The sequence below is a fragment of the Kogia breviceps genome, chromosome 11, assembly GCF_026419965.1.
Source record: "Kogia breviceps isolate mKogBre1 chromosome 11, mKogBre1 haplotype 1, whole genome shotgun sequence".
Lineage (NCBI taxonomy): Eukaryota > Metazoa > Chordata > Mammalia > Artiodactyla > Physeteridae > Kogia > Kogia breviceps.
The window spans coordinates 95,557,214-95,573,570 of record NC_081320.1 but is presented as its reverse complement, the minus strand read 5'-3'; the positions used below and the strand labels follow the sequence as shown (position 1 = coordinate 95,573,570).

The 16,357-nt window shown below is 44.3% G+C and overlaps 1 protein-coding gene across 1 annotated transcript in view; it reads right to left on the bottom strand.

Annotated features, from left to right (window-relative positions):
* Positions 1–239: 239 nt before the first annotated feature.
* The window catches only part of E2F6 (E2F transcription factor 6), a 40,187-nt gene continuing 24,069 nt past the window's right edge, over positions 240–16,357 (bottom strand). Inside the window, exons 11-16 of the transcript XR_010835644.1 lie at positions 16,132–16,336; positions 15,130–15,310; positions 9,784–10,032; positions 8,882–9,037; positions 6,460–6,551; positions 240–5,464 (exon numbers count right to left, since the gene is read on the bottom strand). The gene's annotated coding sequence lies outside the window, so the exon portion shown is untranslated. The remainder of the gene's footprint in view (positions 5,465–6,459; positions 6,552–8,881; positions 9,038–9,783; positions 10,033–15,129; positions 15,311–16,131; positions 16,337–16,357) is intronic.

Sequence of the window (16,357 nt, the reverse complement as noted above, 5' to 3'; positions counted from 1 at the left end):
TTGTTATGGACTGTGTTTCTGGTCTTAAGACCTTGAGTGAGGGCTTCCCTGGTGGTGCAGTGGTTGAGAATCCGCCTGCCGATGCAGGGGACACGGGTTCGTGCCCTGGTCCGGGAAGATCCCACATGCCGCGGAGCAACTAAGCCCGTGAGCCATGGCCGCTAGGCCTGCGCGTCCGGAGCCTGTGCCCCGCAACGGGAGAGGCCACAACAGTGAGAGGCCCGCATACCGCAAAAAAAAAAAAAAAAAAGACCTTGAGTGAGAAGCCCGGGAATTCACAAAATTGCAAAGGAAATGGTGAAGGCACACATCGAAGACTCAAAGACTTGCCTTTAAGAAGATGGCATAATCCGTCGCTCTAGAGCAAAAATCGCCTCCAGCCCGTGCACGTGGAGGAGAGATAACACCCTTCCCAGACCTCACACAGAACCCCAGATCACCATTAACTGCTCCCCCTTTCCTTTTCTTTCCAACTGTAATGGTCCTTGCTGGGGGGCGGGGGAAGAGAGAGAATATGACTTGCTTCCATTTTCAAGGTTTGCCCTGATAGACTGTAGTCCAAGGACGAGCAGAGGCTTTATAATCCACAAAAAGGACGAGCCTGAAGAAAGTGGGGTTGCTGTTGTGAAATTAGGAGGAACAGTTGAGACTTAATTCTGACCTAGTGATACCACCATAAATAAACTATTACTAGAATCATTTCAATTTTGTTTAGTAATTGTAGATCGCTGACAGGAAGGTCACATTGTCTTGCTCTCCAGGTGCCTGAAGCAAAGTTCTGGGGTTTTCTCAATAAACCCATAACGGTTTCTGTATGAAGAGAGCCGGCAGAATTTCAGTAGCGCGTTGGGCATTCTTAACCGTCCTTTGGAGGCATCACCTCGGCCATGTTTGTGGACAAGGTGGTAAGGGGCATCCAGATCTATGCATGAAGAGGAAGTGGTCCTAGAGTTAGATGGGCTGTACGAACCCAGCTGGACCACTTGATAGTTTGAGGCTAAAGAATCTTTCAATTTCTCAGACTCTGGCAGGAGTAAGAGAATGTCCTGAATATTTATAAAATTCAATGACCTCTTTCATCGTTTAATTATTTCTGGACCTCAGTTTTCCAAGTCTTTCCAGAATGGAGAAGTGCCATTAGCTCCCCCCTGCAGGTCTGAGTCTTTCCTGCCAGGGAAGTCCTGGAGGTCCGCTGTGAAATGGATTCAGGAGAGGGACTCAGTCACGTCCCACAGATGGAGCACTTCAGCTGGGTGGAATCAGCCCATCTTTCTGCTGGGAGCTGCACATCCCGGGAAAGCACCTGGGTCTGAGCCTGTAAGAACATATATGCCACAGGAGCGCACAGACTCGCGCGGGGACTCCAGGGCCCAGGTAGCGAGTTCCCTGCACAAGACGCATCTTAAAATATTCTCTTATCTCTTTCCTTTGTAAGCACCATGGCCCTTTGGTGGATTCATCACCGCTAAACTTGCCTCTGTGAGAGCCGTGGGCTAAGAAGAGACACACGTACCCACGGTGTGTTAAGTCCACACGTTTTTTTCTCAAGAGGTTTTGGACTGTCCCACATTTTAAATGCTAGTTTGCTGATCCATTCATTCATTCAATAAATATTGTGACAGGCATTCTTACATGGGACCGATATGGGACAGATCTTGTTTTTAGGCACGTGGATAAAGTGAGGACCGAGACAGACTAATCCTGGCCTCATGGAGCTTCAGTACCAGCGTGGAAGACACAATAAACAAGGACACGAACAAAGGTATAATTTCATGCGGAGACAGTGCTGTAAAGAAAATGAAACAGGACAAAGGGTTGGAGTGACTGGCGGGGTTTACTCTCTGCTAGAGAGTGGTCAAGGTCGGTTCACTCAGAACCCAGATGAAGTGGGTCGAGATGTGGGTGAAGAGCCTTTCAGGGGCAGAGACAGCAAGTACAGATGCCCAGGGGTGGGAGTGAGCTTGGTGTGTGCCAGGAACAGCAGGAAGGCCTAGAATAGAGAGAGTGAAGGGGACAGTAATAGGAGATGGGGTCTAAGAAGTAGGCGAGTGGGCCACTGGAGCCCTGGGAGGAGTGGAGCAATGCGATCTGGTTTATGGTTTGAAAACTTCACGCTGGCTGCTGTGTGGAGGAAAGACTCAAGGGGAACACGTGCGGAGCCAGAGAATCTAGTCAGGTGGCCACAGCAGAAGCTTAATAAGAGGGGTTGGAGGCTCACTGTTAGTCATGGTAGTGGGAAGAAATGGATACATTCTGGATGTATTTTGAGGGTAGAGCCTTAGGACTTGCTGGTGAACCGGGTGTGGGAAGTGAGAGAAAGATATTAAGTATACTCCTGGGGTTTCGGTCTGGGCAGCTGGGCAACTAGCTGAGCTTGGTAGACTGGGGGAGGCACCCACTGGAGGCGGTGGGTGGACTCAGGAGTTCTGCTTGGACAAGTTAAGTTGAAGAAACTTCTTAGTCATCCATCTGGAGATGTCGAGGTGGCAGCTGGATACACGACTTCTGGAACACATGCTCAAGGCAGGAATAACTGGGAGAAACTATTTCTGGAAAGAGGAGCTCCGCTCTGCAAGATGTCGTGACACTGGGTCGGGAGCCCGCTCCCCTCCTGGGTCTCGGTTTTCTTATTTGTGAAATGGGGGGCTTGGCCGGTCTCTAAGGGTCCTTTCCGATAGGCAAGGGTAAATTAGAACATCAGCTTTAAATTCAGGGATAAGCAGCGGGCGCTAGGCTGCTGCAGTTGGGACATAAGAGCAAAAAGAGGTCTAAGACCCACAGGAGACGGGCAGCTTATCTTAGGAATTGGAATTGGAAATGCGTCTCTGCAAAGCAACCACAGCCGCTGCTTGTTTCGAAAGTAGGGGAAGGAAACACTTCAGCAGCAGAGGGTGAACTTGCTCAAAGCAACGCAGTGAAACTTCCGGTATAAACAGGATCCGTGGGGAAGGGCAGTGAAGCGGTGCTGCCGTCAGAGTCCCCTCCCCTTATCACCATGACCAGGACCAGTGGACACTTGGGTCTGCCAGGAGCACTGCAGCTCAAGAAAGAAAATGTCGAGAGGGTTTCTGGTTTTGGTTTTTGCTTTACGTTTTCCCCGTACTGTCCTAAATTGCCAGGATACAATTTCAGTTTAATTTTTGTCTCATTTTTCTGAAGGAGCCCTTAGTGTCATACAGCTTTACAAGGTGCTGTCACATCTCTTAGCCCCTCACTTGAGCAGCAAAACACTCCTGTGGGCTAGGAAGGTTCTTATCTAATCTTGTTTTAGAGATGAAGAAACTGAAGGTCACAGAGGTTAAGTAACATGTTCAAGACTGCAAAGACAAGAGAGGGACGAACTTATTTCTGAACTTAGGCTTTACGGATCCCGAGTTCCTTCCTCTTATCATTCTTCCATTTGACTTTCCAAACTGAGAGGCTTGATAAAGATTACTTGACCAAATTCCTGATACTGCTATGGCACAATTATTTAGTGCTTTCCTTTTTAGATGGGAATGTAATTTTAAATGACCTTGGTTTCGGTTTTCATGTTGCTTTATTAAGTTCTCCTTACGTTGCTAATGTATCAAGACCTGTGACACAGTTCTGAAATAGTTTCTTCTTAAGGACTTCAAATAGAACCATCAGGCAGTGCAGCAAGTTTGGAAGTATTGGGCTTTCTCTTCCATAATGATATTCCGCAGAAGGGAGGGAAGCCCACAGCAATAGTAGGAGGTAAGATTTAAAAATAAGTTCATGCATTTCGGTGCGTGTGAGTTGTAGAATGAGACAGTCAGGTGAGTCTGATCCAGAGGAACTCTACAATTTGTTGCAGTTACTGTCGCTGCATAACAAGTTATCCCCCAAATAAGATTAAAATAACCATTTACTACTCTCACTGGTTCTGCGGTCAGGCATTTCAACAAGGTAGTGGGATGGCTCTGGAGCCTCACGACATCTGGACAGGTGACTCAGCAGCTACGGGATGGACACTAACATGTCTGGTGGTCGATCTAGCTGTTGGATGGAACCTCAGATGGGGCTGTTGATTGGACGATCCACGTGTGGCCTTTCCACGTGACTTGGGCTTCCTCACGGCGTGGAAACTTCTTACATGGAAGCTCTGCTCCAAAAGTGAGTTTCCCAGAGAACAAGGAAGAAGCTGCATTGCCTTTTTAATTTAGCCTCAGAAGTCATGTGTCATCACTTTTTTACATCTTGTTGGTTACAAGCAAGTCACAAGGCTGCCTAGATTCAAGGGCAGGGGACATAGGCCCTGTCTCTTGATGGAGGGGTGGCAAGGTCACATCGTAGGAGAACGTGTAGGATGGAAGATATTGTTGCAGCCACCTTTGGAAAAAAATTACCTGCCATTCTAGTGAGGATATGTTGTCTTTGGGTTTCACCAACAATAGTGAAGGGACGGACTTATCAAGTGAACATCATTGAAGTATGGCTGGGTGTGTGGCTTACGGCCAATCACAGTTGATCAAGTTTGAATCGGTTCTCTCAACCAGCCAACCCAGGAGTCAAGCTGTCTAAAGCAACACCTAATAAGTGGCAGATACTGAACTAAGAGCCAAGGAAACAGCAGTGAATCAAAAATGTGTCCATCCTCAAGGAGCTCCTGGATCTTGAACTTTATGTATGTAAAGCTATAGCTGGGGTAGAATTTTCAAATGCAGATCCCTGTCTCCCTTCCTCCACCCTAATTCAGTCAGTTCCATCGAGAGCGCAGGAATCTGCACTGTAACAAGCCCCTTGGGTGGTTCTGGGATAACAGAGGAGGGCACTTGGAGACTCATGCGTCCAGCAGAGCAAGCAGTTTTGTTCAGAGAGTGAGCTTCAAAATCATCCTTTTTGCCTGCCCTGTGAAAACTCCTCTGGGCCCTTTAAAAATATTTACATATATTTTACCAGCTGGCACAATATTAGGCTTTGTCAGCAGAGGGCTCTAGAGAGAGGTTGCAGGAGGAAAGAGGTTTTGCTTTCCGGTTCCCGGTGCCCTTGCTGGGCAGGCTCCTGCAGTTTGCTGCTTCTCCAGCACAAGGCTCCTGCAGCATGTGCAGCTTCCCCAAAGTCTGGCTCCTACAGGGCACAGTGGCCAGCAGCACCTAGTAGCCAGCAGTTTTCCCGGGCAGCCCCTCTTAGGCAGTTTTGTAGCAGAGAGCCTCTAGCGAGACACCTCCTGTGAACAGCTTTCCCCGGTAACTAAGAGGGTGATTTCTGACAAATTCCAGAGTGCAGATTTCCAGCGAGTTCCACAGCACCACAGTGACTTCTGTGCTATCCGGTGGGCCAAGGCTGGCCCTACCCCTCCAATATGATCTGGATCTCAGCCCTGGGGGTGGGGTGGGGGGGTCTGTACCTTGGACTCCTGTCTCAGTCCTCGGTGGAAGGCCTGCTCCTTGTATCTGCTATTCCTGTATTCTTTAGCATTTTCTTCACTTCTTTTTGGCCAATCCTTTGTTACTCCAATCTCCTGTTATAGTTAATAATTCTTTATATTAAACTCTTTTTCAAATTACTATGTGGTTCTTCATACAGTTGTCCAACAAATAGGCACTCCCTTTCCATCAATCTCTATGGGGGAGATGCATTTTCCTGCCCCACTGACGCTGGGCTTGGTTGGCCATATGACCTGCTTTGGCCAGTAGATATGGGCAGAAACCTTGGGTTTAAGAGGCATCGCATGTTTCCACCTGTACCAGGTGGCCAGCACCATCCCTCCAGCCTGGGTTCCTAAACGAGACTGTCCAATCCACAGACCTGTGAGCTTGAGGCTCAATTATTAACATTTTAAGCCACCGAGACTGGGGGTGGGTGGGTGGGGAAGCTGTTACACAGCATTATTGTGGCAATAATAAGCTATTTCAGGGGTAGCTGCTGTAAATACGAGGTAGGACATGTGGGAGAATTCATTCATTTGTGCCCTCAAAATTCTGCCTCGTGTATTTGATGATTTCTTTTCATATTTATAATGGCACAAAGTGAAAATAATGCACACTTCACATTTTATCTAAAATGTTTTGCAGTTCTGTATAGAGGTATTTACATTTCATTTAATCGTTTTCAACTCATCTACTTAAAATGTTGAGTAAAGAATGCTATCAGTGCTTTCACTTTGCAAGTCATGGTTTTACGTAGTGTACACCCCATAATCTGCACAGGAAAGGGAGAGTCGGAAAAACTGAATCCTCTCTTTCAGATCTTTCCACTATGTGTACTGGTCATAGAGATTTCTAGAAGAAAGGTCTTGATACTACTGCCAAATTGTAGCTTCAGAAACATGCCGAGTGAGCTGTTTTCCACGGGGACGGCTCATCCGGTTGGCGTCATCCTACACAGTGAGCTGCTAAAGATACCACGGTCTCAGGGCTGATGCCAAGCGGCTATGAGAATTCTACACAGATGATAGCTTGCTCCGAGTCCCAAATTGGAAACGTGAGCTTGCCCATGTAAGAGGTTCCAACTCACCTGACAAATGAACCCTCAAATGCTCCTCATGACCACTTGTTTAAAAAAGCTCAAGTGATTTTTTCATTGTCTCAACTGCTGTGGAAGGTTGCCTATTACCAAAAGAAAAAAAAGACAAAAGTCAAGTGGAATATTTCCTAAGGCAGGGTAGAAAGAACAACATATCAAAAAGGACAGGAAGTTCCACTGCTGAAAAAAAAAAAAAAAAAGATGGAGATTCCTGATCAGGGAGCCACATTTTTAGGAAAGTGAGCTGTCCTGTTTTATTTTTAAAATGAGATGCCCTCAATGACACACACTTTAACAGCAGGCATTCTGTGTACTAACCTCTCCCCTGGCTTCATTTCTTTTTTCTACCCTTATTTGCCCTTTGCCCCAATTTCCCTAACTTTTAAAAAAATCCTGTATTGCATGTTTTGATAAGATGTTGGAAAGTTAATACAATGTAAGGTGCTAATAAGTAAAAATGTCATATTTCAAAGTATTAATAACTTTATAAATTTCTTGTGACAGATTATTTTAGGTGAGTCGGCTTAAAATAGCTCAAATCAAATTCCCTAATTGAATATAAAATAAATATTCCAGATTTCTGAAATCAAGAGCTAAGTGGCTACCTCAGAATACATATGCATTTATATGTATTCAGATATATATTGATTTCAGGTCTCATATATATATAGGTATATACATATATATATACCTATATATATATATAGAGAGAGAAAGAGACTTTAACACAAACTTTCAGCTACAGTTCCAGGGGTTCACTGCCCAGCTAAAATAGCCTTATTAGTGAATTATGACACCACAAACTCAAAAAACAGCCCTACTGCTTTAGTCAGATTGCTTCTTTTCACCTGGTATCATTATACTGTATGTATTCATACCCATCTGTACTGGTCAAGGGAAAAAAGAATTAATCAAAAGTCAGAAAAAATGGAACCAGGTAGACGTATGGTTGTTGCAATGTAACAGTTAACACTTGCCCCAACTTCTAAAGAGCTGTCCCCAAATTAAGACATTTTCTCACGGCTACAGCATGAACGAAAAGAATGTTAGAGCCTCAAAACACATAGCCTAGCAAGGGGGTCACCTCTGTCTCTAAAGGGAGTCTGGGACTGTGAATGCTGCTGTCTCGGGTCCAACTCCTCGTTCTCATATGAACTAGCCGTGTAGCCCTGGGCAACCTACCCTCTCAAGCCCCAGCTCTCTCATTTCTAAAATGAGGGTAATGATACCTATCTGACAAGATAATGTGAAGATTCAACTATTTATATCTCTTACGCCACTGACTGGCACGTGACAAGGGCTCAATAAAAGTCGTCATTATTATGCCTAGATAATAACTGAAACAGTCATGAAATATACAATGATTCATAAAAGCACAGCAGAGCTAGATGTAGCTGAAATTGCTACCATGCACTGCCCAAACAAGATTCAACTTTTACCTGCAACCCAATTTTCCTTCTGCACCAAACTGAATACTGCAGTGCGACAGAGAAGAATGATTCTTTGCAAGGATTGTAAATATATCCTCAAAGTGAAAAATGAAATGAGAGCCTGTCTATAGACAACTGAGTAGGCTTGTGATGACGTTTCTACTGAAGCTGTCTTTAGAGGATCTGAAAGAATTTTGCAGAACACTGGACATGATGTTCAGCTACTTCGAAAGCTGACAAGCCCTAAGCAATATATTGACTTGTTATAAATAACAAGCCAGTGTCACAATCTTGTCTCTTGTTCACCAGATTATATGATTGACTAAGTTGCCATATGTTAAGTGGAAACAAATTTGTAAAGGCTTTTAACTACGCAACATTTCCATCTTTCTTCTGATTTTTTCCACCCCGAATATGTTTTTAAATTAATTTTTATTGGAGTAGAGTTGATTTACAATGTTGTGTTAGTTTCTGCTGTACAGCAAAGTGAATCAGTTACACATAGACATATATCCATGGTGTCCATGATATCCATATATCAATTTACATTCCCACCAACAGTGTAGGAGGGTTCCCTTTTCTCCACACCCTCTCCAGCATTTATTGTTTGTAGATTTTTTGATGATGGCCGTTCTGACCAGTACAAATACATTTTTAACTCTCTTAACATTACCACCTAAGTCAACCAGAGGTTGTTTAAGAAATAGACAAACGTGGGGCTTCCCTGGTGGCTCAGTGGTTGAGAGTCCGCCTGCCAATGCAGGGGACACGGGTTCGTGCCCCGGTCCGGGAAGATCCCACATGCCACGGAGCGGCTGGGCCCGTGAGCCATGGCTGCTGAGCCTGTGCGTCCGGAGCCTGTGCTCCACAACGGGAAAGGCCACAGCAGTGAGAGGCCCGCGTACCGCAAAAAAAAAAAAAAAAAAAAAAAAAAAAAGAAAAGAAAAAAAAAAAGAAATAGACAAATGTTAAGACTATCTTACAAAATGGGAAAGCAGTTCAATGCATGGATTCCAAACTCCGTGAATGTCAGCATGAGCCTGTCTCCCAGGATTGGTTTCTCTCCTCCCATGTGGTCTGTAGCCGACTCATTTGCCTTTATCCCCTGCCTGGGCTTGGATAGAATCCAGGTGCAAATCCTGCCATTTAGGAAGAGTTTTTGAAGCTTTATTTATTTAGGTCTTCTTTGATTTTTTTCATCAGCATTTTGTAATTTTCTGCATACAGATACTGTACATATTTTAAGTGTATAACCCAAGTATTTAATTTTCTTTGGAGTAAATAATAAATTGTAGAAAGGCTAAGAATTTTTAAAAATCAAATTATGAATAACAACAAAATGCACAGACCTTAAATGTGCAGTTCAATGAGTTTTAGCAGTTGTATACAGTTGCTAAATTTAGCAATTGTATACACCGTCACCACTAATACAACACAGAGGACATTTCTGTCACCACAAAGTTTCCAACATTCCTTGCACCTCTTTCCCATCAGTTACTGATCCCATATTCTCATACTTACCCCACAATGGCTTCTCATTTTGTCCCTAGGGCTAAAGTTTAATACATGGAATTTTATATCATCTTAGGTTAGACTGTCCCACACATGGTGACTGTCTGATATCTGCAACCACTTACATTGGAAGAATGAGATAGTGATGTCAATTAAGATATTTATGGCCTTGTTCAAAAAATATTTCTTAATGAAGTTTTAAAAACATTTTCTTGTAAGAGTATAATTAAAGTGGTAAAAATTTTTTCCATTTCGAACCTTGAGTTTGAAAGTTCATTATTCTGACAGAAAATTTTATTTTGGCTGTTTCAACTATATGTGTAAAGATAGGTGGATAGAAATAAAACTAGGAAGAAATGTGGATGATTCTTACGTGTCTCTGCATTTTCCACATTTTTTTGCTGCAAGCATACACTGCTCTTAGAATAACACAATAACATCCATGTCAAATGTATTCTTTTAACAAACATGTTGAATCCCTTTATATTTACTTTGGTTAAAGTGTCAGAGAGATGTTTTTATTTCAGAGGCCCCAAGGTCTTCAACTGCGGCACTTGTCGTGTTTCTTCTCACACAAACGTTAATTGGCTCCTTGGTGCTTTTATACGGACTGTGACACATTCTGGGAAAAGATAAAAGATACCATTATAGATAAGAGAAAGTATTAACCAGGTTTGTTTTACTTACAGGAATAGGCAAAGTTCTGTTTCTCCAAGTTTTAATTTACATTCTTTCCAGCTCATAGTACATAGGGATCCTATCATTTCTTTTGCCCTCTTTTCTGAAGAAAAATGAGTAGAGATTTTAAAAACTATGTGAGTTTAGTGAAATGGTCATGACACATGTGCTGGGCTGGATTTACCTGGCTGTGAATACTCAAAACCCTGAGGCCTCACAGCTGCTAATCAATCACGCTTCAAGCAAGCTAGGTGTTGCGTTTATATTTCATTTATATGCATTCCATATTTGTTGATACTATAAAATTCATGCTAAAATGCTTTGTTGATAACTCTGCCACGAGATAAATCAGCTTAACTGCTTTAATAGCTTTATTCTTATTAGAATGACTATAATTAATCTTTGACAATAAAACATTTCTTGATTAAACAATTTAAATAAAGAAATATAATTGGTTAAGCTTAGTTACAGTCTATTAACCTTTTTTGGGGGGTGCTATAATAAAAGTTTATAGCAGCTTTGATCACTAGAACTTTCCAGCAACGATCTCTGTGCTGCCTAATGTGCAAGATACCAGCCACACGTGACCATTGAGCCCTTGAGATGTGGCTGGTGTGACTCAAGAATTGATTCCATTTTATTTGATTTTAAACTAATTACAATTTAGATTTAAATAGCCCCATGCGGCCAGTGGCTACTGTTTGAATGGTGAAGGTTTTTCGTTTTTTGTTTTTGTCTGTGTTGGGTCTTCGTTGCTGCGCGCGGGCTTTCTCTAGTTGCAGCGAGCGGGGGCTACTTTTTGTCGTGGTGCGTGGGCTTCTCATTGCAGTGGCTTTTCTTGTTGCGGAGCACGGGCTCTAGGTGCACGGGCTTCAGTAGTTGTGGCATATGGCCTCAGTAGTTGTGGCGCACGGGCTTAGTTGCTCCGCGGTATGTGGGATCTTCCCAGTCCAGGGCTCGAACCCGTGTCCCCTGCGTTGGCAGGAGGATATTCTTAACCACTGCGCCACCAGGGAAGCCCCTGGATGGTGAAGTTTTAAAGAGTAAGGTTCAAACCCAGATAAAAGTCAGCTCCTGCTGCATACAGTTTTTTGTCCTGTATGAATTGGGAAATTCTGTCTCTATCACTGAAATTCATAACTTTGTGAGAAACAAGAGGTCTGCTGAGACCAAAGAACCAAAATGACGACTGTTTTCATCTTAATGTGATTTACAGACGCATCAGACCAACCAAGAACAGATTCCTTGGGCTCTAGAGCGCAGGCTCAGTAGCTGTGGTGCATGGGCTCAGTTGCTCCGCGGCATGTGGGATCTTCCCGGACCGGGGCTTAAACCCGTGTCCCCTGCATCGGCAGGCGGATTCGTACCCACTGCGCCACCAGGGAAGTCCTGCGCCATCTCTTCGTAATGGGACGTTTCCTGTCATCATTTTCTTCATGAAATTTGACCACTCCGTCCCACGCTTCCTGTCTCATTCTCCATTCCAGGCATGGAAACAGCTTTGTGGAAAGGCTGGCTTTGCATCATTATCAACAGGACAGTGTGATAAGCCGCAAGCAGCCTTGTGGCCCTTGGATATGAAACGCTACCCCGCCATGTCCTCCGGCCCTGCTGCTTTACGTCCAGGCTGGCAGACCCGACTTCACCCAGGACCCCACGACGCTGCCAGCCCTGCCCCTCCACCGTCTCTCACGAGTCACTGGCAGTGAGATGAAGAGTGACGTTCTCAGGTCCTCACTCGTCCTTCCACTCATGGACTCCCCATTTAGACCTAAGAACATCCGCAATCAGCTCACCTTCTTGACAACAGGTCTAGGTCAACTCTGAATGGCTGTCCTTCCCCAAAGGAGCACGTTTTTCCATGGAGATTTCTGAAGACAGTCCACGTATGACTTTGCATCCAGCCAGGGCCTCCCAGACCTTGTGGACCAAGACATCTGAACCAGTGCCACCCCCTCCATGGCTTTCCCTGGTCCGGAGAATGGCTGGCCAGGAGGGCCGCGTGCACACACTTCAGACGGGACTGAGAAAGCCCCGGGCATGGTCAGAAGCTCCACACTGCGGGGCTGCTGCCTCTCCGTGGCAGGACGGCAAAGGACAGCCACGGGAGGCTCAGCGTACCAAGACGTGCCCTCGTGGACGGAGCAGTCGCAGCCGACTGTATTAATCGACCACAACTGGCTCCAAACTCTCCACCTCTCGGGCTTCCCAGAGCTGACACACAGGTAAGGACAGCTAGGATCTTTGGACCCTTAGTCCTGAAGAGAACAGCACTGTAGCAACCTTAGGAAATTAACAGCCCAAGCATTACAATCTCTCACTTTCTTAATGGAAGATAACATCTGTGACTCCCCACCCATTTCTCTGCGAGTTGGGACTCATTTGGCCGCAGCTGGACCTTTCGCTGCAGCAACGATCTGACCATGGAAGGCTGGAACGCTCTAGGTTCCTGGATCCATCAGTCTGCTAGCACACGGCTCAGACAAGCATCCGTGAAAAGCAGCAGTGTGCTTGCCCCCTACCATGTCAGAAGCCCCTCTGACGGATGGATGAAAATTCAACATATAAATATCTGTTTAGTTACAGCCTCAAAGCAGAATTCGGATCAGCCTCATTTCTATTAGCTGTTTAAAATTTATCAAATACTTATATAGTATTTACTGTGTGCTGGCCCTGTACATTAAAAATACTTCAAAAAATACTTCAAAAGTAAGTACTCAGAAACATTAACTCATTTAATCCTCATATAACAACCCGAAGCATTTGATTGCTTTTTTGGATACATAGTAGATAAATCTCCTTTCCATCTCCCCAGTCCAGTTCCCATCGGATACTAGGACCAAACCAGGAACCCAAACTAAACAAACATCTGTGTTCCAATGCAATTCCAAGTCACTTTTGGAAATTTAATCAAAGTTATTAAAAGCAAAATACCCTAGTCCATAACTTCAATATAACCTATACATTTTCTAAAATGGCTGAAGCAGAAAATAAAAATAATCTTGTTTCAATCTAAATGTCCATCAACAGATGAATGGATAAAGAAGATGTGGCACATATATACAATGTAATACTACTCAGTCATAAAAAAGAATGAAACAATACCATTTGCAGCAACATGGATGGACCTAGAGGTTATCATATTAAGTCAGTCAGACAGAGAAAGACAAATACCACACGATATCACATATATGGAATCTAAAATATGACACAGATGAACTTACCTATGAAACAGAAACAGACTCACAGACATAGAGAACAGGCTTGTGGTTGCCAAAGGATAGGGGTGGATTAGGAATTTGGAATGAGCAGTTGCAAATTATTATAGAGAGAATGGATAAACAACAAGGTCCTCCTATATAGCACAGGGAACTATATTCAATATCCTGTGATAAGCCTAATGGAAAAGAATATGAAAAAGAATGCATATACATGTATAACCGAATCACTCTGCTGTACAGCAGAAATTAACACAACGTCGTAAACCAACTATACTTCAATGAAATAAATTTTAAAAAAATCTTTCTTCCTTGCCAGTAGTCCCTTCTCTCCTCAAGCCCCCTCCACGACAAGAGGGAGAAACCCCATATTTACTGAAGACTTGTATTAAGCTGGAGGCCGTGTTTCCCTCTCTCTGGCTGAGCATTCAATGGGTAATCCCCCTGCGCTCAGAGAGGTTAAGTAAAGGACGTACAGGCTTATGCTGTCAAGTGGAAGACCCAGGATTCAAGCCCCCTTTGTCCCCCTCTTTGAAGGTGGGGGCCTTGCCTGTTTGTCTTTGCATATGAAGCACTGACACAATGTACAACGTACATTTGGGGAACGAATGAAGGAATGAAGGAACACGTTTCAATCTACCTGACTCTAGGTGGTTTTCCCTAGGATTATTGTGCGGTCGTCTTTCTAAAATACAAATCCGACCTTACCACTGACTGGTAAAGAGAGGCAACCCTTTATCCTACAGGAACTGGAGAGCTCTGAAAGCTCTACCGCAATGTTTTTCAAACTGTGGCTTGTGACTGATGAAGTCTTTAAAAAGTGAAATGGAATCTACGGAAGAGTGTATTGCAACGGAGTGAGGAAAGCATTGTCTGGGAAACATCTGTGTGTGTGCTGGACATTTAAAACGTCATCCTCGCTGCCCTCTGACCTCTCTCTGCCTTTGCACATATTGTTTCTTCATCTGGAATGTCCTTCCCTTGCTCTGCCTGGGGACCACTAGCTATCCTTCAAGTCCCAGTTTAAATGCATCAGCCACTCGATTCTCAGCCATTTCATTCTCATCCCTTCCTCTGTTTCCTGGGTGGTAGTTACTTGTTTGCTGGTCTTTCCTCGTGCTGTGGGTAAAGGCAAGGACCACGTCATGTTTGGAGTTTCTTTCTTTTTTTTTTTTTTTTAATGAAAAAAACCTTTTTTTGGCTGCACTGTGCGTCATACGGAATCTTAATTCCCTGACCACAGATCGAACCCACACACCCTGCAGTGGAAGCTCGGAGTCTTAACCACTGGACTGCCAGGAAAGGCCCCTGTGTTTGTTTTTATCTTTCGAACGCCTATGACAGAGCTTGTCTCAGAAAGGACTGTTATGTTCACTCTTTTATGGACCTTTGCTTGCAGCTCATCCTTATTGAACGTCAATTTATTTCTTAATATGCCTTATAATTTCCCATTATTGTCATATATTCAGCTTTTTACAAAAATTTATTATTTATTTATTTGTTTCGGCTGTGCTGGGTCTTCGTTGGGGCATGTGGGCTCTTTGTTGCAGTGCATGGGCTTCTCTAGTTTAGGCATACGGGCTCTCTGGTTGTGGTGCAAGGGATCTAAAGCATGCGGGCTCAGTAGTTGTGGCGTGCGGGCTTAGTTGTGGTGTGGGGGATCTTAATTTCCTGACCAGGGATCAAACCCAGGCCCCCTGCATTGGCAGCGCAGAGTCTTAACTGCTGGACCACCAGGGAAATCCCATATTCAGTTTTTAACAGCAATATAATTCCTCTATAACTAAAGCTTAAAAATAATGAAAAGTTTGAAGACAACTCACATCCATTGTGATTCTTAGATGTGTCTCGAATGAGGTGAGTACCACGTAACACGTTGGTGATGTTATCTGCTCTTTTTTCCCCTACTCCCAACATTGCTGCGACCCCATTTAAATTAAGAACGCCATCGGGGCAGATTTCAGAAGATCCATACATTTCTTAGCATAAAGAGGCTGACTGACTCTGGAGGAATAAAGCAGAAGAAAAAGATTAGTAAAACTTACACTTCGGAATTCAAATAGAATTTCTCTCTTTATAAATAAGTTGATTATGGGAAGCGAAAGACACTTAAAGGAAACAAGCCTCATAGAACTCTGGTTAAACCTGAAAATAATTTTCCTCCATCAATTTCACATATGTTCCTTATTTTTCCATTACAACAGTTGCCTTTGGGGCAGCTAGAATAAATTCTAGAAGAAATGTGCGAAGGAGCTCGGTTACCAATCTGATGTAGGGTAGATGGTTTACTTTTCTTTCTGCCTACACAGCAGCCTATGCGTCAGGACTGAAATGCTGCAAAAACGTTGGGCCGTGCTCTCCAGCCCAACCGCGTAACCACTCCATTCATGAGGGGAGAGGTTCTGTGTTGGAACATGCTCAGCTTACAGACCTGTGGGCTGCGTTCCTGGGCCCACATTTCAGAGCAGTGTCAACAGTTGAAGTGGCCACCTTTGTAGATACCATTGCCAGGTTTTAAAAAGACTAAGGGGGCTTCCCTGGTGGCGCGGTGGTTGGGGGTCCGCCTGCCGATGCAGGGGATACGGGTTCGTGCCCCGGTCCGGGAGGATCCCACGTGCCGCGGAGCGGCTGGGCCCGTGAGCCATGGCCGCTGAGCCTGCGCGTCCGGAGCCTGTGCCCCGCAACGGGGGAGGCCACGGCAGTGGGAGGCCCGCATACCACAAAAAAAAATAAATAAATAAAAATAAAAAAAAAAATAAAATAAATAAAAAGACTAAGGTTTTACCTCCTCTCACCAGAGTTTCAGGCTATAGAGAACTAGGTACCTGCTTTCCCCACAGCTCGTGCACTGGCAAAGGGCCAAAGGGAATGTGAGGTAACCTTGGGAATAAGAGCCTTGAACTACTGCAGCGAATCCTCGTCCTCATCACAGTAAGGGAGAGTGGAGGTGAAGGAGGAAGGGAGATGACAGCTCCGTTTGCATTTATGCAGTTCAAACTGTGTTACAGCACGTACCATCAGAAGGCAAATCTGCAAGAAACAACCCATGTC